Consider the following 26,768-nt stretch of genomic DNA (forward strand, 5'->3'; position numbering starts at 1 on the left):
ATATAAGAAAATAACACAAATATTTCAAACCAAGTACATTTTCTCAATGGATAAGACATCAAATGATATTAACAGTCTTGAAAAGATGCATAAGTTATATGTGATCATATGAAAGATAGATCCAAAGTGCCAATAATAAGAAAATTCGAAATCAAAATAACTCTGGAGGCTTCAACTCACATGTAAAAATTTCCAAAGATGACAAAAGGCAGACATAATCACTGTTAGAATTCCTGAGGAAATGCAAGAACAATAATACACTGTTGATGGAGCTATGAATTCATCCAACTAGACTGGAAAACAACTTGAAACCATAAGTAGAGAAAATGTCCACATCCTTGGACCCAAAGATTCTACACCTGGACATATACTCCAAGAAGGAAAAGGTGAGAAAGAATGAGTTCAAATATACTAGAACATTCAATGCAGCATCTGTGTGTGTTCACAAAGAAATGGAAACAAAGTAGATGGATGCCCATTAACCAGAGAATTACTAAATGAAGTGTGGCACATGAATGTTAATGCACAATGAATGGAACAATGATGCTATAAGAAATGTTGGCTACAAGGGGCAGCTAAGTGGTGCAGTGGATAAAGCACTGGTCCTGGATTCAGGAGGACCTGAGTTCAAATCCAGCCTCAGACACTTGACACTAGCTGTGTGACCCTGGGCAAGTCACTTAACCCTCATTGTCCCACCAAAAAAAAAATACACCAAAATATTTATAGCAGCACTTTTACCTGGCCTCAGACACTTGACACTTACTAGCTGTGTGACCCTGGGCAAGTCACTTAACCCCAATTGCCTTACAAAAACAACAACAACAACAAAAGAAATGTTGGATACAAAAAAATCAGAGAACTTTGGGAAGATGGATGAATTGATGCATAATAAACTGAATAAAATCAGGAAGATGATATGAACAATGACTACAACAATATAAATGGAAAGAACAACTCCTAGAATGAAGCTGAATATCGTGTAACTGTAATAACCTCATTGACCCTGGAAAAGAGACAAGAAAATGTGCTTTCTTTCTTTCTTTGCAAAGGTGGGGTACTATAGATATGGAATGCTGAATGTACTATTATTCCCTTATGATGCATTGATTAGTTTTGCTAAAAATAGGGTTTTTTATTTGTTTTACTTATTTTTGTCACAAGGGATCATTTGCTATAAAGGGAGGGAGAATATATTTTAAAATCAAGGTGATATAAAAATAAAGATATCAATAAACATTTTTAATTGAATACAGCACATTTCTGTTTTTCAAATATCACTACCTTCTTCATCCAGGAATTAAATCCCATCCCACCCTAAATCAGAGTGAACTGGCAGATCACCTCTCTCTCTAGAAAATCTTTGTGTTTCTTTTTTTTCCCCTTCCCTGCCTAAACATCAATCTTCTTTACCCCTAAAGCTAACCTTGGAACAGCTAGGTGGAAGAGTGGATAGAGCACCAGCCCTGGAGTCAGAAGGACCTGAGTTCAAATCCGGCCTCAGACGCTTAACCCCAATTGCCACACCAAAAAATAAAAAATCCAACCTTAATCTTCTCTTCCCCCAACCACAAGACTCCCCGATTCATCCTTTACATTTTCTGACACTTTGGATCCACCAGCATCTATTTCTGAGTTGGTAAGAATATGGATGAAGTCAATGCAAAGAAAAAAAATCAAATTATTTTTTCTGTTTAAACTATAATCTAATCTTAATTAAATAACATTTCTTTAGACATAAAGACATAACTGACACTGAAAATTATTAAAAATTAAAAGAGAAAAAGGAAGAGTATATAACATCATCTTTTGGAAATCTTCAAAAATAGGATAATAATAACTCACATTTACATAAAGCTTGAAGCTTTCCTTACTACAATCTATGACCTAACTTTTGCAAATATTATCCTTTTTTTCCACATGAAGAAAGTAAGACCCAGAGAGATTAAAAGATTCCTTACTAGCTCTATGTCCGTGAGCAAATCACTTAATGTTTCAAGGCCTTAGTTTCTTTGTCTGAAAAATAAGAGGTTTGGTCTAGACAATCTCTATGGTCCCTTCTGGATCTAAATATACAAACCTAAGAGCCTATAACTTGCCTGGGGCTACACAACTAGTAAGTGATGAGGTCAGGATAGCTTTATATACTCTGACACTAATATATTTTTATATACCTAAGACTCTCCAACAATTATTTGTAGGAAATAGGACTAGATCAGTTCTTTAAAATAAAATGATCTGTTCTAAAACCCTTTGCTATATACATTTGATTATTAATAACATCAGAAAAAAATAGAAACAAAAACCTTGATTTCTGATTGTAGGAATTTACTCTGACACACAAACTTATTGAATTTGGTAATCCCTGATCATCCCAAATCTCCTCATTTTTAGTGTGAATTAGTTAAAATAAATTGCAATGTCTCTAGAAATTAATTAGAAGCAGCCGACCACATGTTTCTTCTTATACTATGTTGAGGCAAATTCTATACAGCAATTTTCATGTTATTTGGTCATGCCAGTCACTTAGTCTCAAAAGAATAGAACTTAAGAGTGAAACAGAGAATTCCTTTCATCTCATTTTTCAACAGCTTCTGCAAACACCTGGGACTAGCATCAGATGGTTCATTCTCATAACATAAGCTTATGGAAATGGGCAAAGACAGTAAGGCCTATGATCAGCTTTGCTTTATAATCTCATTTTCTCTCTTTGCTTCTTTCCTACTGGAAATAAAAGTATATTCCCTTCTCCCTCCCTAAGTTTGTTCTCAAATGTCTGTTGTCTGTTAAACTACAATTCCTAGGGTGATTATTCTCTTCCATGAATTGCTCTGAGGAGGGAAACATAAGGCATTGATCTTCTCCCTTTCTTTTCACTCCTGAAAAGAATATCCTGATGGTCTTGCTCACTTTATGCTCCCTCCAATTCCTCATGACTTCTGTCTGGTCTAACTTCTCCCAAACACTCTCATTTACTCATGATATCTTGTACATGGTAGATATTCAACAAGTATTTGTTGAATGAATGTATTCATTTAGCATTTGCTAAATTTCTTCATGTAGTCCCTTTACTCAACAAATCTATGGGGTTACATAGAAAGATAGAGTTATGATTAATCCAGGAGCCAACTAGTCCATAAAAGAATATAAAACAGATAAGGAGCCTGTTTATTGAGCAAATAATTTACCATATCAAAAAGAAAAAAGAAAAAGAAAATCTCTTCCACTAGTAAAAGGGTTTAGTAGGATAGATTTGGGTTCTATTAATAAGGTAAGCTTGCAAAGTATTTCTAGAGAGGAATGCATTACATTGGAATTGCTTTGTTCTTAATTACTTGAGATTGAACTGTAAACTGAGCAGAACTTTAAATGATGTAACAACATATAGAAAATCCACTTTTAATTACTGCTTGCTGCTTCCTTAGAAATCCTGCTCTAGATCTCATTCTAGAGCAACAGATTCTGGGATTCTATAATAGTGCTCTTCTCTGCACATCTGACAACACATAGCATTGCTTCTGTGGCAAAATGGCTTCCAACTTCCAATTAGTGATACTAGAAATATACTCTAAACCAATCCCACATATATATTTGGACCTATTGTGCACAAGGGAACGTGAAAGGAACTAGTGAAATAAAGACAAAATGGAAAAAATGTCCTCGCTTTTATGTTCTCTTGCCTTTCCAAAAGGGAGTCCTTGACTCTGAATAACCACGTGATCCTGAGTAGCCTCTGTCACGGCAAGAGTGGTGAATTTCAATTTGAAGGAACTGAGCTTTAATTCAGACTCAAGCACTTATTACCTATGTATACTTGAGGACATCACCTTAAATTATCTTTCCTTATGTGCAAAATAAGGGAATTGGACTGGTTGACTTTGGAGGTTTCTCCCAGCACCAAATCTGTGTTTCTAAAGTTATGTCACTAGAGTGAAAACATGTCAAGTTCTTAACAAGCTAAAAAATCTAGTGATGGAGACTCAGGATGTCTGATATCTGAATCAGCTAGGTGGTACCCTGCATAGAATGCTGGACATGAGTTCAAGATGATGAGTTCAAATCCAGCCTCAGACATTTGATAGTTCTGTGACCTTAGGCAAGTCACTTAATCTCTCCTGACTCACTTTCCTCACCTCTAAAATGGAGATAATAATAGCACCTACCTTCTAGGACTGTAGTGAGTTTTTTATATATATTTTTATATAGGGTACTTAACACAGTGCCTATCACAACATATGTACTTAATAAACAATTATTCCCTTCCCTTCCCTTCCCTTCCCTTCCCTTCCCTTCCCTTCCCTTCCCTTCCCTTCCCTTCCCTTCCCTTCCCTTCCCTTCCCTTCCCTTCCCTTCCCCAGAAGATCCCACAGGCAAAGTTCAAAGTGACTCATGACTACATTGACCACGAAGTGATTCACTTTTTAGAGCACAGCAAGTGAGATCACCTACACAGATGAAAAAGGGCCTTGGTTCTTTTTTGATTTTAGCCCTATATAAGGAGAATAAAAGTACTTTTCATTGCTTTCTCATAGCTTTTCAAACATATCTTTATATTTAGTGCTTTTTTTTTTTTTAGTGAGGCAATTGGGGTTAAGTGACTTGCCCAGGGTCACACAGCTAGTAAGTGTTAAGTGTCTGAGGCCGGATTTGAACTCAAGTACTCCTGACTCCAGGGCCAGTGCTCTATCCACTGCACCACCTAGCTGCCGCTATATTTAGTGCTTTAAATATTTGATGTCATCCTCTTCTGTGATCTTTCAAATGCTCTAGAATTTTCTAACAGCTTTCTATAGTTGTTCCATTCTCCCTGTTTTAGAAACTGTAATCCCCTTTCATCCTTTGGCTTGAGTCTACAATTATTTAATAGATGATTTTATTTCAATGATCTGAAAAAGTTCATATACTTCTAACCAGAAGGCCTTCAACAATTATCTGCCTTGTGTCTCCGGATTCTATTTCTTATTTTCAACTGATGAATTTTGAAGCTATGTTCTTGATTCTCCTCTTCCTCAATTTTTCTTTAGAGCGAAGTTAATCTAACTGATGGGAATAATGACATTCCTCACTGTAATATGCTTCTAAATGATGAAATGGATTCATCCCAGTCCCTAACAAGTCACTCTAACTTAAAGCATTAAGAGTAGCTTAATCAGTCACTGCACCACTATCTTTTTTCTATTCTGGCAAACTGTACATGGAACATAGTAGGTACTTATATATGGTTGTTGACTGACTGTAACCTCTTCATTCACCATTCTCCCTCTCATGTTCTAGGTGAAAAGAGTAATAATAGAAAAATTACTATTGCTTTCAGAAAACACATGCCAATCAATTGTGCTCAGTGGCCACTCACCAACCCTATTACTTACTAGACCAAGAACTCTTCCCTGGCCACTGTCCCCACACACGTGTTGTGTCCCCATAATAAATGTAATTCCCATTAAAAAAGGAGTGGCTTAATTCACTTAAGAATCAGATTATATGGTATTTAGGACCACAGAGTGTTGCCCAAAAAGTTCCCAACTAACAAATGGATTGTGTTCTAAATGTAATTTAAGTGACTTATTTAGAACTTGGAGAACATTCTCCTAGAGAAACAATATTAGAGGTATTGATTAGATTCCTGGGGCAATCCAAAAATTTCTATTTTACCTGTAATGTACCTAAAGGGGATGCTAGGTGACACAGTTGATACTTAGGCCTGGAGTTAGGAAGACTTATCTCCTTGAGTTCATATCTGGCCTCAGAAATGTACTAATTGTGTAACCCTAGACAAGTCACTTAACCCTGTGTGCCTCAGTTTTCTCATCTGTAAAATGAACTGTAGAAGGAAATGACAAACCACTCCAGTATCTTTGCCAAAAAAAACCCCAAATTGGGTCACAAATAATTGGACACAACTGAAAAATTACTGAGCAACAGGTACCTAAAGGAAAGAAATAAGGAGATAGAGAAAACAAAATTGATCTGAGAATCAAGAAGTCTTGGGCTCTCTTCTCATCTCTGCAATTCACTAGCCATGTTATCTTATTCAAATCATTTCAATTTATCTGGGCCTCAATTTCCACATCTGTAAAATAAATAGGCTGAACTACTTCTGGGGTATCTTAACCTATAATTCATGTCCTTTTTCTTTAAAGATTTTGATAACCATATTTCAACATATTTCTTTCCTTTTATAATCCTACATATTTTATTTTATGCATTAAAAAATATTAAGAGGTTTGAGGAGGGGTCCTTATGTTTCACCAGAATATGAAAGGGGTCCAGGATGCACAAAAATTAAAAGCCCCTCTATTAGGTCTATAAGATACTTTCTAGCTCAATTAGTCTATTATTCTGCAAACACTAGAATTTCAATTATGCTTAACCACTATTTATAATGCATTTCTCCTATCTTAAATTGTAAGACACAGAATTATCTACCCATTCTATCAACCTTCAAAAGATAGGATCCCTTTAGTGGGTATGTCTCTAGGTTAAACATTCCACATCCAGATATTCTGAATTGGACAAAAATGACCGATTGTGCCCACATGGCCATTAGGAATCCAAACTGGGAATTCCTACTTATTTCCATCTCATTCGTGTTTATCTCCTTTGCCTTAGGTAGCCATCAGGATGCTCAGAGCTAAATTCAGTTAAGGGCTACTATGAGTGTTTAGAAAAGAAGAGGTCGATGCAAGATTGTAGCCATATAATTGCATTTAACAAAATTTTAGCAGATGAAAAAGTTTCATCATTTTTTTAAAAAATGCAACTGAGTTTGTTTCATGTATTCTGTGCAGCTTAACTCCTAATTTAGAAAAGAGGCAATCATGAGCCTGAATTTGGTTAACTATTTTAAGCATTTATCTTCCACCATTGCCAAATTCTGTTCTTGCAAGAACACAGGCAAAGTCTCCCTCAAAAGCAGGTAATATAAAGTGTGATGACTTAGAGGAATCTGACCTTTCCACACAGCTAGCAATAGTTACTGAAAATCAAATAGGTCTTAAGTTAAGTGGTCTTGCCTGAGTGCAAAGGATCTGGCATTTCTAATCCCAGATCCATCACTAAAAGAGGACTTTGGACTTATCTTTAATCAGTGAGAAGGAAATGCCACAACTAACCTCACAAGGTTATAAGGAATTTTCTGGAACTTCATGCTAAAAAAGATACATATTACATATTTGTGTGAAAGGGTAGTAATGAGCCAGGTACTTCTTAAGTATAAAATCACTTCAATGCTTCAATGGATCTGTTGAACTCATCAATGTGGATCTTCCTTCCAGAGGTGCAGATCATAACCCATCCATTAACTGTATCCTATGTGACACTTCATCATGTCATCCTTTAAATGTTTCATGTAATGTGTTGTGTATTTTCTTCACATCTCTTGATACCAATGGAACGAACAAGTTGTTTATCTGATATCCTGTACTCTCACTACATTACTGCCTCATCTGCTCCTCCCATCATATACCTCTTGGAATCACATGTGCCACACCTCCCTCCCTAAGGCACCACCCCTCCATTCATTGTTCTCTGAGTAATATGCCATTTTAAATCTTTATTTACTAGGGTATTTCATGGTTCCAACACAGGGTTAGTAAAAGAATAGTAGCATTAAAATGATGGTACTTTCTTTGAAGAACACTGAACAATTTTCCAAATGGTAATTGGTAACTAATTGATTTTTCTTCAGAAAATTATTAAGCTTACCATTCCTCATCTTCATATAGCAAATCAGAGACTTTTCTAAAGTAGTCTCACATTTTTTATCTCATTGAATCCTTACTATGCTTCTATAAAACAGAATAGGTATGCTTATTCCAGTTTTACAAGTAAGAAAACTGAGGCCCAGTAAGGGTAAGTCTTGGCTAAGGTCTTGTAGCTAATTTGTGACAAAGTCTGGACTAAAATTCAAGTTTCCTCATTCCTACCTCAGTGCTCATTCCACTATGCCAGTGTGATGTGCTAAATGAGTAAATGATTAACTAGTACTATAGAAAAGTTCACAAACCTTGAAAAAGTTTCTAGAGAACAAAATAATTGGGGCTCTGAGATAATCTGGTTCTACTTAAATAGTGACTTTATGGAATGACTCTTTATGTCATCTCTTCTCATAGTTTTACTATGCCTCTAAATATTTTCAACTATTATTTTACTGCTATCTCTTGTCTTGTAGAGGGAAATTAAGATACCTAAACTTCAGAGTAATTTCTTTTTTTTTGTTTGTTTGTTTTTTTTTTTTAGTGAGGCAATTGGGGTTAAGTGACTTGCCCAGGGTCACACAGCTAGTAAGTGTTAAGTGTCTGAGGCCAGATTTGAACTCAGGTACTCCTGAATCCAGGGCCGGTGCTCTATCCACTGCGCCATCTAGCTGCCCCGAGTAATTTCAATATTACTCATCTTTACCTTTTCCCTTAGAAAACAGGAAGCTCAGAGGTAAATTCAGTGCCTAAGTCAGTAACACCATTCTGTATGCCTGGATACCTCTACTTCTTTGCTATTTTGAACTGGTTGGTATTTTGGGAGGGGGTGATTATTTACACGTCTAACTTTGTAAACTGTCTTAACCTATTTTTAAAGTAAGTTTCAAATTTGAAATAAACAGAGAATTCAGAAACTGAATTCAATAACCAAATGAATGACAAATTTGAAAATATAAATTACCAAGGACACAACTCCCTATTGTTGTGAAAACTAGAGAAAGCAGTGTGACTGCTCAGAATGAATACACAACTTGATTATTAAAAGTCACAGGGGCAGCCAGGTGGTGCAGTGGATAAAGCACCAGCCCTGGATTCAGGAAGACCTGAGTTCAAATCCAGCCTCAGACACTTGACACTTACTAGCTGTGTGACCCTGGGCAAGTCACTTAACCCCCATTGCCCTGCAAAAAAAAAAGTCACAGAAGAAAACTGGATGAGGTCCTTTTTACAGTTATGGTTAGGTGATGGATTCTTTCCCTCAAGGGATAGAGGTGATTACAAAAGATAGAATGGTTAATTCTGATTAAACAAGATTGAACAGCTTTTGTGTGAACAAAAATAATGCTACTGGGATAAGAAAAGAAATGGTCAAGTGGAGCTGGGGGATGAGGATGGGGAGAAGTATGAAGTACTGTATCAAATGTCTGACAATGACTTAAAGTCAATCTAAAGCTGAGAAAAATATATATCAGAAAGTCATTCTCCAATAGATAAATGCTCAAAAGATATGAATAACTCTCAAGAGAAGAAAAGTAAGCTACTAAAAACTACATGAAAGATAACACCAAAATTACTCTTAAGAAAATAAATGTGAACTTAACTCTTTGGTTTTATCTCATACTCAAAAAACTAAGGAAATAATTGGAGTTTCCAAACTCATGACACGATCACTCCAAAAAACATCCAAATAATGCCACAGGAAAATGCCCAGAGCAGCAAAACGCACAGAAGAATGTGCTGAACTCATCTTCTAATCAAGAACAGCTTGGAAGGTCAGAAGGAGGGAGCTGCTGTGCTAATACAGGAGTTGAGCCCAACCCCACAGTCACCCTGACATAGATCCAATCCCACGAAGGCCTCACCAGAGAAGCAGACCCCCAGAGCCTCTGAATAAGCTGAAGCACCGCTGTCATTTGGAACTAAGCTCACAGTCTGGTGAGAGGGCTGAGCCCTGGGCAGGGGGTAGACTACAGGGGTCTATGCTGGTGCTAAGGCAGAACTTAGATTTTACATGCCTGCTGAGAACCAGGAGGTAGATTCAAGTAGCAGTGGCCCAGGTGGGGGAGGGGCACAGGCTCCTCAGAGCTAACAACCACAATACACAAAGCTGGTTGATTAGCAAGTTGGTCTGGGGTCATCAACAGGGAACAGGCCAGGCGAGTGAAAAACCTGATTCTCCTTAAATCATTCCACCTGGGACTTCTTAAGCTTGCGATACTGCAGCCTGGAAACAGTGCCCCACTTTAAGGAGCTAAAAGTCAAGTAAAAGAAAGGCAAAATGAGCAGACAGACAGAGAAACGTGAGGACCATAGAGAGTTTCTTCAGTAACAAGGAAGACCGAGGGGCACCCTCAGAGGAAGATGTCAACATCAGGGCCCCTATATCTAAAGTTTCCAAGAAAAATATGAATTGGTCTCAGGCCATAGAGGTGCTCAAAAAGGACTTTGAAGATAAAGTTAGAGAGGTAGAGGACAAAATTGAAAGAGAAATGAGAGAGATGCAGGAAAGACATGAGAAAAGTCAAATTGGCCAAATGGAAAAGGAGGTACAAAAGCTCTCTGATGAGAATAACTGCCTAAGAACAAGGATTAAACAACTGGAAGCCAATGACTTTATGAGAAACCAAGACACAATGAAGCAAATCCAAATGAATAAAAAAAATTGAGGGCAATGTGAATTATCTTCTGGGAAAAACTGCTGACCTGGAAAATAGGTCCAGGAGAGATAATTTGAAAATTATTAGTCTACCTGAAAACCATGATCAAAGAAAGAGCTTAGACATCATCTTCCAAGATATTCTCAGGGAAAATTGCCCTGAAATTCTAGAAGAAGAAGCTAAAATAGAAATTGAAAGAATCCACCGATCACCTCCAGAAAGAAATCCCAAAAGGAAAACTCCTAGGAATATTATAGCTAAATTCCAGAGCTCTCAGTTCAAGGAGAAAATATTGCAAGCTGCCAAAAATAAAGAATTCAAGTACTGTGGAGCCCCAGTCAGGATAGCGCAAGATCTCACAGCTTCTATATTAAAGGACTGGAGGCCATGGAATATGATGTTCCAAAGGGCAAAGGAAATGGGATTACAACCAAGAATCACCTACCTAGCAAAACTCATCATAATCTTTCAGAGGAAAAAATGGGACTTTAATGAAAAAAGAAGACTTTCAGATATTTGTGATGAAAAGACCTGAACTGAATGGCAAATTTGACTTTCAAATACAAGAACCTAGAGAACCATAAAGAATGGGAGCTGGGGGACATACCTGGGGTCAAACAGCGGGCGGCTGTCTTGTGTCTGAGGCTGGATTTTGGCTGGTATCCCCCTGGGTCCAGGGGTGGTGCTTTGTCTACTGTATCACTTAGCTCGGTGATAACATCTTTAGGGTTAAATTGAGGGGGTGAAGGGAATTTGCTGGGGGAGGGGTAAAGGCAGAGGTGAAATCCTACATGAAAGAAACAGGAAAAGGCTTATGAAGTGGGGGGAAGAGATGGGGGAGGAGCAGGGCAGTAAATTAATTTTATACTCATCATAAAAGGCTCAAAGACCTTAAACTCATCAGAGCTGCCTCAAGGAAGGACTAACAGACATACCCAACTGGGTGGAGTAATCTATTTAATCTGGGCAGTAAATGAGCCTAACACTCATCAAAATTGGCTCAAAGACCTCAATTTCATTAGAATTGGCTCAAGGAGGGAATAATGTACACACTCAATTGGGTGGAGTAATCTCTCTATCCCTGGGGGGGGGGGAATAGGAGGGGAAGGGGATAAAGAGAGAGGGGCAGAAGAAGGAAGGGCTGAGTGGGGGAGGGGACAGACAGAAGCAAATCCCTTTTGAAGAGTGATAGGATGAAAGAAGATGGATAATAGAATAAATATCATGGGGAAGGGAATAGGATGGAAGGGAAACAGTTAAGAATTATAATCATGAAAAGAGAAAAGGGGGAAAAATTGTACAAAAAATATTTATAGCAACTCTTGGTAGAGGCTAAGAATTGAGAATCAAGGGAATGTCCATCAATTGAGGAATGATGGAAAAATCTGTGTTATATGATTGTAGTGGAATGGACTTGTGCTACAGGAAATGACAAACAGGATGATCCCTGAAAAACCTTGAAAGACTAATGAACATCAATGTATGGTGAAGTGAACAGAGCTGAGAGGACATTGTGCATAGTGACAGCAGTATTGTTCAATGAGCAATTGTGAATGACTTAACTACTCTCAGCAATGCAATGATCCAAGACAATCCCAAGGAACTAATGAGGAAGCTTACTATGCACCCCTATAGAAAGAACTGATAAAAAGAACACTTGTGTATTGTACATATATAACCTGGTTGCAATCTTATGGAGGAGAGAGGAAAGGGAGGGAGGGAGAAAAATTTGGAACTCTAAATCTTATGAAAATGAATGTTGAAAAGTACCCTTACATGTAACTGGAAAATAAAATAAATGTTTGTTGCTAAAAAAGAAAAAAGGAAATAATTGTTGGAAATAGTTAACTTTTTGGAGTTGGGGGAGGGAAGACAAACACACAAATTCACTGCTGATGAAGATAAGATTTTTTCCAACACTCTGGAAAGTGATTTACAATTATAATTAGCAAGTAACTAAAATGCCCATACCCTTTTACCAAGATGTGTTGAAACCAGGAACAGACATAAAGGGGGTCACTGATAAGAAGAAAGGCCCACATATATCAAAATACTAGTAAGAATACTTTTACATTAAAAATTATAAACAAAGAGGATGTTCATTGATAACACATAAAAACTATTGTAAATGTCTTTAATGGAAATTATTGTTATGCACGACATGAAAACTATGATGAATACAGATCAGCATAAGAAGGAATATTAACTGATATAAAGTGAATTAAATAGAAGCAGAAAAGTATACACAGTGACTACTATTTTGTAAAAATAGTAATAAAATTTTGGCAATAAATGTTGCCACCACAAAAAGAGCAGCTATAAATATAATAAAATTATATTATTTTAAAAATAACTTTTTAAAGAGCAACTTTTAGAGGGGTCTGTATGGGAGGGTAGGGAGAAAAGATTGGGGAAGGATTTTTGGAGGGGTGTGTGGGTTGGTATTGGAAAGGTGGAGGAAGAGAGTGGGAAGGTTCTTGGAGGGGTGGGTGAGAAGGGGAGTGGGATGGTGGGGGAGAAGATAAGGAAATGGGGATAGGGTAGAAAGACTAAGAAAGAAAAAAGTGAGTAAAAATAAGATGGAGGGAAATTTACAAATAGTAATTATAATTTAATTTGAATGTGATGTTCATAGCAGCTTTCTTTGCAGTGGCAAAATACTGGAAATTGCAAGGATTCCCATCAATTGGGAAATGGATTGACATGGTTACAATGGAGTTCTATTGTGCTATAAGAAATGAAGAGCTCAGTGATCTTATAAAGGCAGGGAAAGACTTGCATGAAATGGCAAAGAGAAAAGTGAGTAGAACCAAGAGAATGCTGTATACAGTAATAGCAATATTGTTTTAAAAATGAGTGGGGGTGGAGGCAAAACAGTAGAGGAAAGGCAGTGCCTTGCCTGAGCTGTCCCCAAGATCCCTCCAAATACCTTCAAATAATTCCATAAGACAATTCCTGTAGCAACAGAACCCACAAAAAGACAGGGTGAAATAATTTTCCAGCCAAAGGCAATTTAGAACGTCAACAGGAAAGGTCTGTTGTACTGGGGGGAGAGTGGATCACAGCCCAGCACTGGCCATGCCAGCACACTCCCAAACCTAGCCCCAGCTACAGAAAACCTGGACCAAGCCTTGGGAGCCTATGACTCAGCAGTGGCAGCAACTGCTTCTGGAACTCTTAGCCCACAGACATAAAAGGATCAAGCATTTTGCAAGAAGGAGACTACAGGTATCTCTTTGCTAGCACTAAGAAAAGACTGTCGTTTTTCCCATACTCAGATTCAGGTCATAGCCTTAAGTGGTGGTCCCAGATTGGGGAGGAGCACAAGCACAAAAGAGCTTGCAGCCACAGTGGAGTGGACCTCTGTTCATATTTTAAGGCAGTAAAGCAGACCTGTGTTTGCTAGCAGACCAGAGCACAGGTAAGGAGAGGAGTAAACATACCTCCCCTTAAATCATACCACCTTAGAAGAACTAAAAACTTACAAATGACTAGAAGTATCTCCAAAAATAGGTGCACAAGCAGCCTGAAACTTGAGACAATGAGCCCTCCACCCTGGAAGCAGTGCCCCAATTTAACAAAGAGTTAAAATTCAAGAAATAGACTGGGAAAATGAGCAAACAGGAAAAGAATTTTGACCCTAGAAAATTTCTATGGTGACAATGAAGATCAGAAGAAGATAACAAAGTCAAAGCTCATACATCCAAAGCTTCCAAGAAAAATATGAATTGGTCTCGGGCCACAGAAGGGCTCAAAAAGGACATTGACAATAAAGTAAAGAGAGGTAGATTTAAAAAAATGTAAAGAGGAATGAGAATGATGCAAGAAAATCATGGAAAAAAGCAATAACTTGGTAAAGGAGACACAAAAAAATTGAAGAAAATAACACCTTAAAAAACAGACTAGGCCAAATGGTAAAAGATGTACAAAACGCCAAAGAGGAAAAGAATGCCTTGAAAAGCCCTATTGGCCAAAAGAAAAGAAGGTACAAAAGCTCTCTGAAGAAAATAACTCCTTAAAATTAGGATCGAGCAAGTGGAAACCAATGACTTTAAAAGAAATCAAGAAACAATAAAGCAAAACTAAAAGAATGAAAAAGTAGAAGGCAATGTGAAATATCTCACTGGAAAAGCAAATATCTTGGAAAATAGATCCAGGAGAGATCATTTGAAAATTATTGGAGTACCTGAAATCCATGATTTTAAAAAAGAGCCCAGACATATTTTCCAAGAAATTGTCAGAGAAAATTGCCCTGATATTCTAGAACCAGAAGGTAAAATAGAAATTGAAATAATCCACCGATCACCTCCTGAAAGAGATCCTAAAATGAAAACCCCCCAAAATATTATAGCCAAACTTCAGAGCTCCCAGGTGAAGGAGAAAATATTGCAAGCAGCCAGAAACAATCAATTGAAGTACTGTGGAACCTTAGCAATGTCTACATTAAAAGATTGGAGGGCTTGGAATATGATATTCCAGAGAGCAAAGAAACTGGGATTACAACCAAGAATCACCTACCCAGCAAAACCAAGTATAATCCTTCAGAGGAAAATGGGAATTCAATGAAAAAGAGGACTTTCAGGCATTCTTGATGAAAAGACCTGAGCTGAATAGAAAATTAGACTTTAAAATACAAGACTCCAGAGAAGCATAAAAAGGTAAACAGGAAAAAGAAAACATAAAGGATATTAAAAACTTAAACTGTTTACATTCCTACATGGGAAGATGATACTTGTAACTCATAAGAACTGGACGGAGTATATTTAGACAGAAGGCAGAGGTGTGAGTTGAATATGAAGGGATGATATCTTTTAAAAAATAAAATTAAGAGGTGAGAGAGGAATGTACTGGGAGAGGTCGAAGAGGGTAAAGTATCTAACATAAAAGAAGCAAGAAAAAGCTTATACAGTGGAGGGGAAGATGGGGGAGATGCTGGGGAGTGAGTCTTACTCTCATCAGAATTGGCTCAAACAGGGAATAACATACACACTCAATTGGGTACAGTAATCTGTCTTAACCTGCAGGAAAGTAGGAGGGGAAGGCGATAAGAGGGTGGAGGTGATAGAAGGGAGCGAAGATTGGGGGAGGGGGCAGTCAGAAGCAAAACACCTTTGAGGAGAGAAAGGGTGAAAGGAGAACAGAGTAAATGACTTGGGGAGGGAGTAGAATGGAGAGAAATTCAGTAAGCAATAGTAACTGTGAAATGATGAGCAGGATGCTCTCAGAAAAACCTGGAAAGACTTACATGAGCTGATGCAAAGTGAGATGGACTGTATACAAAGTAACAGCAGTATTGTAAGATGATCAACTGTGAATGACTTCTCAGCAACGCAATGATCCAAAACAACTCTGAAGGACTTAAAACAAATGTGACCTATCTCCATAGAAAGAACTGATGGTATCTGAATATAGATAAAAATATATTGTTCTTAGTTTCTTTTTCTTTATTTTTTGTCTGTTTTCTTTTACAACATGACTAATGTGGAAATATTTTTCATGACTATACATCTATAACTTATAGTGAATTGCTTGCATTCTTAAGGGGGGTGGGGAGGGATGGAGGAAGAGAATTTGGAACAAAGTTTTTTAAATGAACATTCATTTTTTTACATGTAATTGGGGGGAAAATAAAATTCTAAATAAATAAATGGAAAAAAGAACAACTAAGTGACTAAGTCATTGACTATTATAAATCCACAAATAAAAAATGAAGGACAAAAAAATGAAGGACATATGAAAAAGATGCTATCAGAATCCAGAGAAAGAACTGATAAACAGAAGTATGTATAAAATGATTTTACATATATGTGTGTGTGTGTCTAATGGTAGCCATGTTTATGGCAAGGCAGGGGATGAGGGAAGGAAAAAAGGCAATTTACATCATAACTATATTATATATTTAAAAGGAATAGTAGGTTGTAAATAATAGATTTGCAATTTTTTTATTATGTTACATTATGGAAATGCTTGTTTCAGTCCATAAATTAAAAAATATTTTTTAAAAGAAAGAAATGAAAAATATTACAAATGCTATTAGACCTTGCCACAGATTTGGTTTAGCCTAACTGTTTTTCTTTGTTAAAAGGGAAGTCTCACTCTGTGGATGGGGCAGGTGTGGTATATCTGTTAATGCCTGTATAACTATGTAAACAAAAGGTATTACAAATGAAAAAGAGAGAGAAAAAGAGAAACTTGGGAGAATTTTGTATGAAGTGATACAGAGACTAAAGATTTATATAGAGGGTGAAGTGTTTAGATAACAGCAGGATAAGTAAAATAAATTCATTAGAAACCACCTTTCCCATAATCAAGTGACATGATAAAACATCTGTTCTTACACTGTATTTACCTAATTGTTCTATACTATATATTTTTTTACCATTCTGTATTAGAATCTAGACCCTAACCCCCAGAATGCAGATTATTTTATTTAATTAAAACACATACACAGTGACTTCAAATATATAAATAAATTCAACTTAGAGAGGTAACACCTGTTGTCAAATACAACAGTCGATGTTTGTACAATAGTGCCAAAGTTAAAGGACATGTCAGTCTTTTCTATGCCTACCTCTGTACTAAAAAACCTTCAGGGACTGCCTCTTCCTTCTAGGACTTTAATATTAACTTCTTTTGCTTTACATTTAAAGCCCTTGTCAACATATGTCCAGCCTACCTATCCAGGTTTATTTCACATTACTACACCTCACACACTCTAGCATTGTCTGAACCGGATAGTATGTTATTGTCCATAGTTGTAATTTTAACTCTAGCCCCAGTGACTTGCATATGTGGTCTCTCTTGTCTTCTATGGCCCCTTCAGTCATTAGAACCCTAGCTTTACCTCTTAGATTGCTGCTTCTTAAAACAAACAAACAAACAAACAAACAAAGAAAAACCCACCTCTTTCCAGATGGCCCCTCTTAGGCTACAACTGCTTCCTGCTAGTTCCTTTACCCCTACCCCCATTAGAAAAATAATTCATTCAGATTAGGGACTGTTTTGTTTTATATCTATATCCTTGGCAACTATCACTTAATTGCTAAGAAACTTGAATTTTATTCACTTTTTTCCATTTCAAAAGCTATTCAAAAACCCAAACATAGAAATATCTCCTTCTTTGATGATTAAATTAGCATTTGTGTCTGCTAAGCATAAGGCACTGGGGTTTTCCAGGAGGCACCATGAAACGGGGATCTCAATTGTCCCAAGAAAAAGTCAACCTCAAAAGATCACAGCTAAGCACCAGTTCATATTTCACCACAAGATCTGGAAAACGGAGATGATATTGTATCCATGGGATCCAAAAGTATCCAGTTCAGCCCAACCCATAACACAATGAAGAGAAGATGTTAACAGATGATAGACATATATTCTCATTCCTGATATACAACCTTTTCTTGGAAACACACCAATTACTGTTCTGGTAGAGTGCTCCTCATTTCTGACCTTGAAGTATTTACTCCTTCTAGTCCCAGGGAATGTTCTGTGACTTTGGATTTGAAAATGTAACTTTTTCCTCATAATCATCATCTGCTATTTACTATGCAACAAAAATGAATGAGGCAGTATCCATATGAAACATTTTAAAGGACACTGCAGAAATCCCATTCTGGTCTTCAAAGATGTTATGTGTGTTTTTAAAAATAACCTTTGAAAGTCAAGTTAACTGTGTTCACGGTAATGTATGATTATTTAACAAGCTTTCTGAGAGTACCCTCTACCCCTATCCACCCACTGGGAAGAAAGGCTCATTTGATTTAGAGCTTTAAGGGACTTTAACAATCATCTCATCTAACCACCTCATTTTAGACATGTGGAAAGTGAGTCTCAAAGAAATTAAATAAGTCTCTCAAAATCTCAATCACATAGAAGGAACATGCTTCTTCAACTTATAATGTTTGCCCTCACACCTCACAAATCTTCAAAATGTTGCCTAACCTTCTAGACTGAGCTCAAATGTTTTTCTACTTCCTGAAGCCTTCCCTGATCTACCCCTCTGCAAATAATCTCTCCCTCTGGTGAACTCCAATAGCCAGGTTATCAGGTCACCTTTAAGCTTCTTTGATGAAATATTACTTGAAAACAAAGATATAGCCTTTTCAGGTTCTGCCTATGGCTTGCTTCATCTTTTTGTTGTGTACATCCTTTTCCCCCAGTGAAACAAATTGCAAGCATTTTACTGTTAAAGGTAGCTCATTTGCTCAAAATTGCTTAACCAAATACCACAGCACAGCCTGCCTGTCAGCAAGGGTTGATAAGAATTACAAGATACAGTTTCCTGCTAGGTAAGCTTCTTCACACAAGCTCTTTTATCATGCTGCATATTCCAAGGCACCCAGCACACAGAAATCATTCATTATTACAAGGGCTCCAGGAAAACAGCCAAGGACTGCAACAGGTTTCCTTACCTCAGTCTGAAGCTGGGCAGGTCAGGCTTCGCTACAGCCTCAACCACAATGAGTTCACTGAAAAGCAGGGAAAGCCAGAGAACTTAGGGAAGGGGCAACAAAGCAACTTAACTACTTTATGAAAAATAGTATTGAAAACAAAATTACTGTGGCCAGAAGACAAAATTTTTAAAAGGAAGGAAGGGAGGAAGGGAGGGAGGGAGGGAGAGGGAGAGGAAGAGAGAGAGAGAGGGAGAGAGAGAGAGAGAGAGAGAGAGAGAGAGAGAGAGAGAGAGAGAGAGAGAGAGAGAGAGAGAAGGGAGGGAGGGAGGGAGGGAGGGAGGGAGGAAGGAAGGAAGGAAGGAAGGAAGGAAGGAAGGAAGGAAGGAAGGAAGGAAGGAAGGAAGGAAGGAAGGAAGGAAGGAAGGAAGGAAAGAAAGAAAGAAAGAAAGAAAGAAAGAAAGAAAGAAAGAAAGAAAGAAAGAAAGAAAGAAAGAAAGAAAGAAAGAAAGAAAGAAAGAATTTTTAAAATGTCTCTGAGTCATAGGAACATGCCCAAAGGCAGAACTGGCTAACATTTTGGTTGGGTCTATCTAGCATGTTAACATTTTAAAACGTAATTATGCCATTCACAAACAGGAAGCCAAGAATGGCAAAGTGACTTTTAGAGCTCTGGTCAACCAGCTGGTCAAAAGCTCTTTGATATCCCATTCAATCTCCTTACCAGAAAAAGGGAGGGGGGCATATTTAGAATTCTACTCCATTCCTCATTATACTGAAACTTAACACTTCTCCCTAGAATGCTACCCATTCCCTCTCAACTTTCTTCCCATCCTCCATTCTCCTAGTATTGCCATTTCAACCTTTATCAAGCAAGAAACCAAAACTTTAGAAAAGAACTACTGATTGACAAAGAACAAGATTAAGCTTTCTCTTACACACAACTGTCCCTATGACAACCAGATTTTTCAAGTCCATTCCCATCTTTAAAAAAAAAAAATCACCAGATAGAAACTAAAAAACTCACTGGGAAGAAGAAAAAAAGTGTTTGTTTTAATCATAAAGAGCTACTGGTGTTATCTTATGCTCCAGACTTTCTTCCATTATTATCCGGTTCATTTTGGATTCTGGAATAATGCACTTCTATTAAAAGGAAGCTCCTTAGCATTCAAATGCAATTCATCATAGAGTAAACTCAGAGGGATATGAGAGTGGCCCTTAAAGCAGCTTTAAATGTGCACAAATCGCATTAAATGAAAGGCTTGAAAAAATGTATCTAAATATCTAACGATTCTAATATTAAAATAGAAACGTCCTTTCTTGTACTCCAGTTTTTTCACAATATGTTACTTTTGGGGAAAGAATTTAGGCAGAGATCAATTGCTAGGTGTCAAATAGGTAGCCCCTCCTTCCCATCTACAATTCAGCATCTCTTCGGGAGAAAGCTGCTAAACGGGAAAAGACAATGATAAGGAACTTGCGGGGTCAGGGCTGGGAGGAGGGCGGGACTCGGGTCCTAATTCTGGCAATCAACCACAGCCCAAAAGGACTGCAGTATATACCAATTAGATTGATTCTACACCCCTGCAAGAACAATTTCAGACCACACCTGCCCATTCCCCACCCCTTAATGCCCACAAGAGCCATAACATTCGAAGAATACACTTGCAGGCAGAGAAAGCCCGCCAGCCGCCCTGGCATTCCCAGAACATCATACAAGTTACAAAGAAGAAAAAAAAATAGCTTCTTTCTCCTCTCCTGTGTTCAAAGCATGCCTTTGACGGCGACACCTGCCACGACAAAGTCCCTAAGACCTGTCCATCAAGAACAAGAATGGAAGGAAGCAGAGCAATGGCTCTTGCGAAGTTCGCTCACTCTCACCACTTGGGGGTAGAACTTGAGCATCTCTTTTTCTCTTCCTCTACTGTCCCCTTGAGCCCCGTGGGTGAACTGGGCTTGCCCAGGACCCTTTGTCACTGCGACATTAACCCATGGACGTGGGAGCGACAGCTAGCCCCAGCTCTGAGACCCCTAGTGGGCTCAGTTTCTTCCAGCTTAGACGCTGAAAACTGCAGGCACCTGCAAGGGGAAATGGGAAAGGAGGGGCACTAGAATGGGGGTTCAATGTAGGGGGTCAGTGCCCTGAACCGAAGACTCGCCTTGCCTCCTGAATGGCTCTTGGTGCAAGCCTTCCTCTAATCACCAGCCCCTCGCAGTGCCTGCACCCAGGACGACCGACGGCAGGGTGAGGCGAAGGCTGTGGGCTCTTCCCCACCTCGGGAGGGGTGTGGATCTGTGACTAGTACTACGGTCCTGTAAACAGCGCGCGGTGCCTGGAGGGACCCATTACAAACAGCGCTCTGAAGGGGAGGGAGGCAACGAGCTTTAACTCTCCTCCCCCCAGCTCCTGACTCAGAAAGCATCCTTCCTCCTCAGCCCGTCTTTCGGACAGCGACCACAGCCACCACTGTCCACCCGCGAGCCAGCGGACACCGTGCAGCGCAGGTGGAACCGCCCGCCCGCCCACGGAGCAACTGCCAAAGGGCTCGACTGCCCGCGCCCTGCGTTGTGGACGGCTCCCGAGAGAGAGCTCGGAGCCACGAGGATGCCCCAATCACCAGCCCAGGGAGCCGACTTGGGAGCGCGGGCACTGGCCCGGCTCCCAGAATCAATCCCCTTCATAGTCACTCACCGGCGGAGGGTGAAGTCGCTCAGACGCCCGCAGGTTTGCACGGTGCCCGTATCCCGGGGCTCTGGCATCCTCCCATCCTTTTGTCAGCGGCTGGAGAAGAGAGCGCTCCTCCAAGAGCTCGCGGATGTGCCGCCGGGTGGCAGGCAGCCCGGCTCTGGCTCTGCTCCCCCACCCCCAACCCCTTTCCCCTCCCCCTGCCCCCTCCCCTACCCGCGTCCCCCCTCTCAGTGCCGGCACTCACTCTGCTCCCATGATGTCATCCAGTGGAAATCTGCCATGCTCAGAGACTGGAATAATCCAGCGCTCACTCAGACAGGGAGAGCCTAGGCGGCAGGGGCAGCAGCTCCCAGACAGACAGACAAACAGACATAGCACAGCGTGCATACCTTGACTCAAGGACAGGGGAGGGGAGGCACCAGGACGAGGAAACTGGGATCCTGCCCGCTGGCTGTGCCCTGGGACAAGGGCACCCTTTAGAACGTTTCGAGCAGTCCCGAAGTTCGGACGCTCGGAAGAGGCTGCAGCCCAGAGCAGGGGCAAAGTTTTACTGCCTCCTTCTCAAATCCCAAACGCCCTCCTACAGCAGCCACTGACTGACACAGGCAGACCTGGCTACGGGGTCTTTCATCTCCGGGAGAAAGTTTAAGGGTTTCGGGTTGCTGCCTCAAAACGTGAACACAATGGCTGCTATAAAGGGGGGGGGTGGCAAACACAGAAAGGGCGAAGAGGTCATTTTGCTTTCTGCGCGGACAGCACAATTCCGTCCTGAGCATTAGGAAGGTTCTCCTTTCCTCCCAAACGATTACGAAGGGGGTACTCACTTGGTAAACATAGGAATGCTGCCACCTCTACTTATGAGGTTAAAATCACCAGGACCCGCTTTGGATCCTTAAGAGCTAAGACCTTGGGGTGTTACTGGCCTTTTTCTAAAAGATCAGACCTAAGTTTAACTGGAGAGGGAGGAGCAAAAAGCCAGCCACCCTCTTTGGAGGGGAGAGGAGAGAGAAGGGCACTGAACTTTAGGCAGGAAAGATATCAATGTTGAGAAACTAAATAACCTTAATATCTTAGGATCACATAGTCACTTTGGTTATCTGAGTGCAGATACTATATGTGCAAAATGTGTATTCACAGAGAGAGGTTTAAGATCCTATAGTTCCCTCACAAAATAATGTAGATCTGAGGTCCAACCCATTGTAAGTCCTAAGTTGCACCAATCTAAAGCTTTGATTAACTAATATTCATTGTTAAAATTCATATTGATTCAAATAAAAATCAAATTCTGGCTAGTAATACTTTGTTGGACCTTAGCAAGTAACTGTTCTATAGAGCCAGATGCAGCCTCCCAGCATGATCTCTCAGACCAAGGTGCGGTTGTGCCAGAAACAGATCATATAGTTCAGTATGTAAAGGCAGAGGCAAATGCTTATTTGATAACCTTCCACTGATCCTTCTTTTAACAGAAGTAAAGATAACGTTCAGTGAATTTTGATTTAGTAACCCTCTTCTCTTTTTCATAATTTGTTGTTCAGTCCTGTCTGACTCTTCTGACCCCATAGACCATAGCATCCCAGGCCCTTCTCTCCTCCACAATCTCTTGAAATCCTCCCAAGTTCATATTATTAGTTTCCATGACACTATTCAACTCATTCTCTGCATCCCCTTTTCTTTTTGTTTTCAATCTTTCCCAACATCATTCTCTTTTCCAATGAGTCTTGTCTTCTCATTATTTGGCCAGCAGCTTTCAGCTCAAATTATAAAGACCTTTATACACACCATCTTATTTTAAGTCTCACAATGGTTTTGTGAGGTAGCTAATGCAACTATTAATATCAGAGTTGTGAGAAACAAATGAGATAATATATTTAAAGCCCTTTGAGCATTACAAGTGTTGGCTTTTAATCATGTTAATATTATTTTACAGAGGAGAAAACTAAGGCCAAATCCAGTTAGGTAATTTATATGTCAAATGTCACAAAGCAAGTAAGTAGTAAAACAGGGAGTTGGACTAAAATCTGTTTACTTCAAATCCAGCTCTTTTTCAACTATCCAATAGCTTTATCATTCCCATGGAGTGAGATCTTTTAAAAAATCTTAATATTCCTTAATCTTTATAGATTTAAAGAAGACTCAGTCTTTAAAAAATAAATAAATAACCTGGCTAGGGAGTCCTATGTGCTAGTGATAAATGATTGTACCCAGTAAGAATTTCTAGCTATGTATCTACTAAAAGTGGGCAGCTAGGTGGTAGAGTGGATAGAGTGCTGGACTTGGAAACAGGAAAACTCTCCTTGAGTTCAAATCCAACCTCAGGTATTCATTTACTAGCTATGTGACCCTGGGCAAGTCACTTAGCCATGTTTGCCTCAGTTCCTCATCTGTAAAATTAGCTGGAAAAGGAAATGGCAAGCCACTCCTGTATCTTTATCAAGAAAACTCCAAATGGGATCATGAAGAGACAGACACAACTGAACAACAACAAAATACTAAAAGTATTGAACACTTGACATTGAAGGTAATCTTGAATGATGAAATTTCATTGACATGGAGAGGCAGTATTGAATGGTGTACAGAAAGCTTGAATTGGAGCCATGAAGACTTCAGTTTGATTCTTGCTTCACGCACCTACTGACAGTAAGTGTGATTTGAGGGAATCACCCTGTCTCGATTTCAACATTTTCATGTGCAAAATAGTGATAATGATAACAACCCTTTGGAAAGGATGATGTAAGGTTCAAAGAAGAATGTATAAAAAGGGCTTTTCAAAACAAGTAATAGTTATATCAATGAATCAACAAGTATTAGGTGCTTACTAAATGCTAGACACTCTGCTGGATACTGGGAATACAAAGACAAAAATGAAAGAATCCCTTCCTTAATAGAGTTTACATAGAGATAGGTAAATATACATATTCACATATGTCTATACATACATGTACATATGTGTATTTGTATTTACACATGTATGCATACAGATATACACATTTAATTACTGCAGAGTACTTCATTCATGCTTTTTGAAATTAATTAAATTATTTTATTTTCCATTAAGTTGAAAAGTCCGCAAAATTTTATAACTGGGCACCATTTCTTTTTCTTTAAAATAATGTTCAATTAATTCTAAGACACCTTTACTCTGCAAACCTCAAAGTAATATGTAACAGAACTTCTTCCAAATAGTTTAAACAGAAAACATTTTAAAATGTCAGAAAAATAAGAAAGCTAGGGAAATTGGGGTTTCTGTAAGGAAGACAAAAGAAATATCCAGAAAAAAAGATACATAACAGAGAAGCATTTACCTGCTGATAAGCAAACAAAAGTTCTTACTTTGACAAAAAAAAAAAAGGAAAAAAAAACAACCCTATAAGCATTAAGCAAGGATATTGGTCAGAGCACTTCAAGAAAATTTGGCAAATGATTCAGGTTTCCTGGATCATGGAATATGAGAAAAGATTCAACATGCAATAAACCTGGAAAGGAGGCTGAAACCAGATTGTGAAGTATTTTATTTTTTTGTTTGTTTGTTTGTTTTTGGTTTTGGTGGGGCAATGAGGGTTAAGTGACTTGCCCAGGGTCACACAGCTAGTCAAGTGTCTGAGGCCAGATTTGAACTCAGGTACTCCTGAATCCAGGGCCAGTGCTTCATCTACTGAGCCACCTAGCTGCCCCCCTGTGAAGTATTTTAAATGCCAAACAGAAAAATTTATAGAAATTTTGTCATGAAGGCAATAGGGAGCCAATAGAGTTTCTTGAGAAGGGGAGTGACATTCAGAGCTATGTTTTGGAAATATTACTTCAACAACTATATGGATGGATATAGAAGGAAGATACTTGAGGCAGTGAGATTATCTAGAAGATTACTGAAATATTCAAGGTGAGAGGTAATCATGACCCAAAGAAGGGTAATGGCCATATCAGTGGAATGAAAAGAACAGATAAAAGACATGAACTAGAAGTAAAATAGACAGGTCTTCACAATTGATTACCTATGAAGAGTGAGGCAGAGTGAAATGTTGAGGATGACGCTGAGATTACAAATTTAGATGACTAGAAGCATGGTGATTCCCTCCATGACAATTTTAAAGAGAGGAAGAGAAGAGAGTTTGGAGAGAAAATGAGTTTTGTTTTAGACATTCTAAGTTCAGATGAGCTAAGAGTAGGATATCTAGCTAAAAATATCCAGTGGCAGTCAGTAATGGAGAACTAGAGCTGTATATGATAATTGAACCATCTGAGCTGATGAGACCACCAAGAGGAAAAATTGAATGATAAAGAGTTTTAGGCTATAACCAAGGTTAGGAGGTTGGATGCCAATGATGATCCAGCAAGGGATCACCTAAAAGGGAGATGAGCTAGGAGAGAGCAATGTCACAGAAACCCAGGGAAAAAAAGACTTTCTAGAAGAAGGGGATGGATGGCCATTAGTGTCAAATTTGCAGAGAGGTGACATCTTCCCAGAACATATTCAACTGCACCAGAGAAAATACAACTTGTTTCATCTATATCAAGGAATATCTATAAAATGACCTCTTTGATAATGTACAAATTTTGGGATCAATTCAAAAATATTCAGCTATATATGGTCTTTGATGTCTATAAATAAAGGTATCAGACACCTATAAAATATAACAAAACCTGTTTAATTATCGTCCAAAGCAAAAGAGGCATTAGTTTCTTTTAAAAGGTAGAAAGATATCCTGAATGAGGAAGCACAAAAAACATATGATATCAGGTACAAACAAAAAGTATAGTAAGGTGGGTCCAAAAAAGTATTTGCAAACCATGATGTTAGAAGAGACATAGCTTCCAAAAGAATAAGGTTATAGTCTTTCTGGATTCCTTCTTGTTAGACCACACATGGATTATTGGGTTCAGTTTTGAGCATCAAATTTTAGGGAGGTCATCAGTAATATGGAGAGGATAAAAAGGAAGAATGGCACATAACCTTGAAATAATGACATATCAATGGAAGGATTTGTGGGTATTTTCAAGTGAAGAAAAGAATCAAAGATTACATAATACCTTTTCTTAATTACTTTAAAGGTATATCATCATGTGAAAGTGATTAGATTTGTTTAGCCCCAGAGGGCAAAACTCAGAGCAATGGACAGAAGGTGCTAGGACACCAATTTAGGTCTATGTACAGGAAATTACCCTAATAACTAATGCTGTTCCAAAGTGAAATGGGCCATCTCAGGAGCTTATGGGTTCCCCTTCCCCATAGATCTTCAAATAAATACTGAATAAACATTTGGTGTGGATGCATTTTAGTGGGGATTCATTTTTAGGGGACATGGGTTCAACTAGATGACTGTTAAGGCATCTTTTATTA

At 38.7% G+C, this 26,768-nt stretch overlaps 1 protein-coding gene across 2 annotated transcripts in view; it reads right to left on the bottom strand.

The window, feature by feature from the left end:
• The window catches only part of MARCHF1 (membrane associated ring-CH-type finger 1), a 1,073,794-nt gene extending 1,052,202 nt beyond the window's left edge, over positions 1 to 21,592 (bottom strand). For both annotated transcript variants that reach the window (XM_043969737.1, XM_043969736.1), the window contains exon 1: positions 21,437 to 21,592. The gene's annotated coding sequence lies outside the window, so the exon portion shown is untranslated. The remainder of the gene's footprint in view (positions 1 to 21,436) is intronic.
• Positions 21,593 to 26,768: the final 5,176 nt, after the last annotated feature.

The sequence above is a fragment of the Dromiciops gliroides genome, chromosome 6, assembly GCF_019393635.1.
Source record: "Dromiciops gliroides isolate mDroGli1 chromosome 6, mDroGli1.pri, whole genome shotgun sequence".
Taxonomy (NCBI): domain Eukaryota; kingdom Metazoa; phylum Chordata; class Mammalia; order Microbiotheria; family Microbiotheriidae; genus Dromiciops; species Dromiciops gliroides.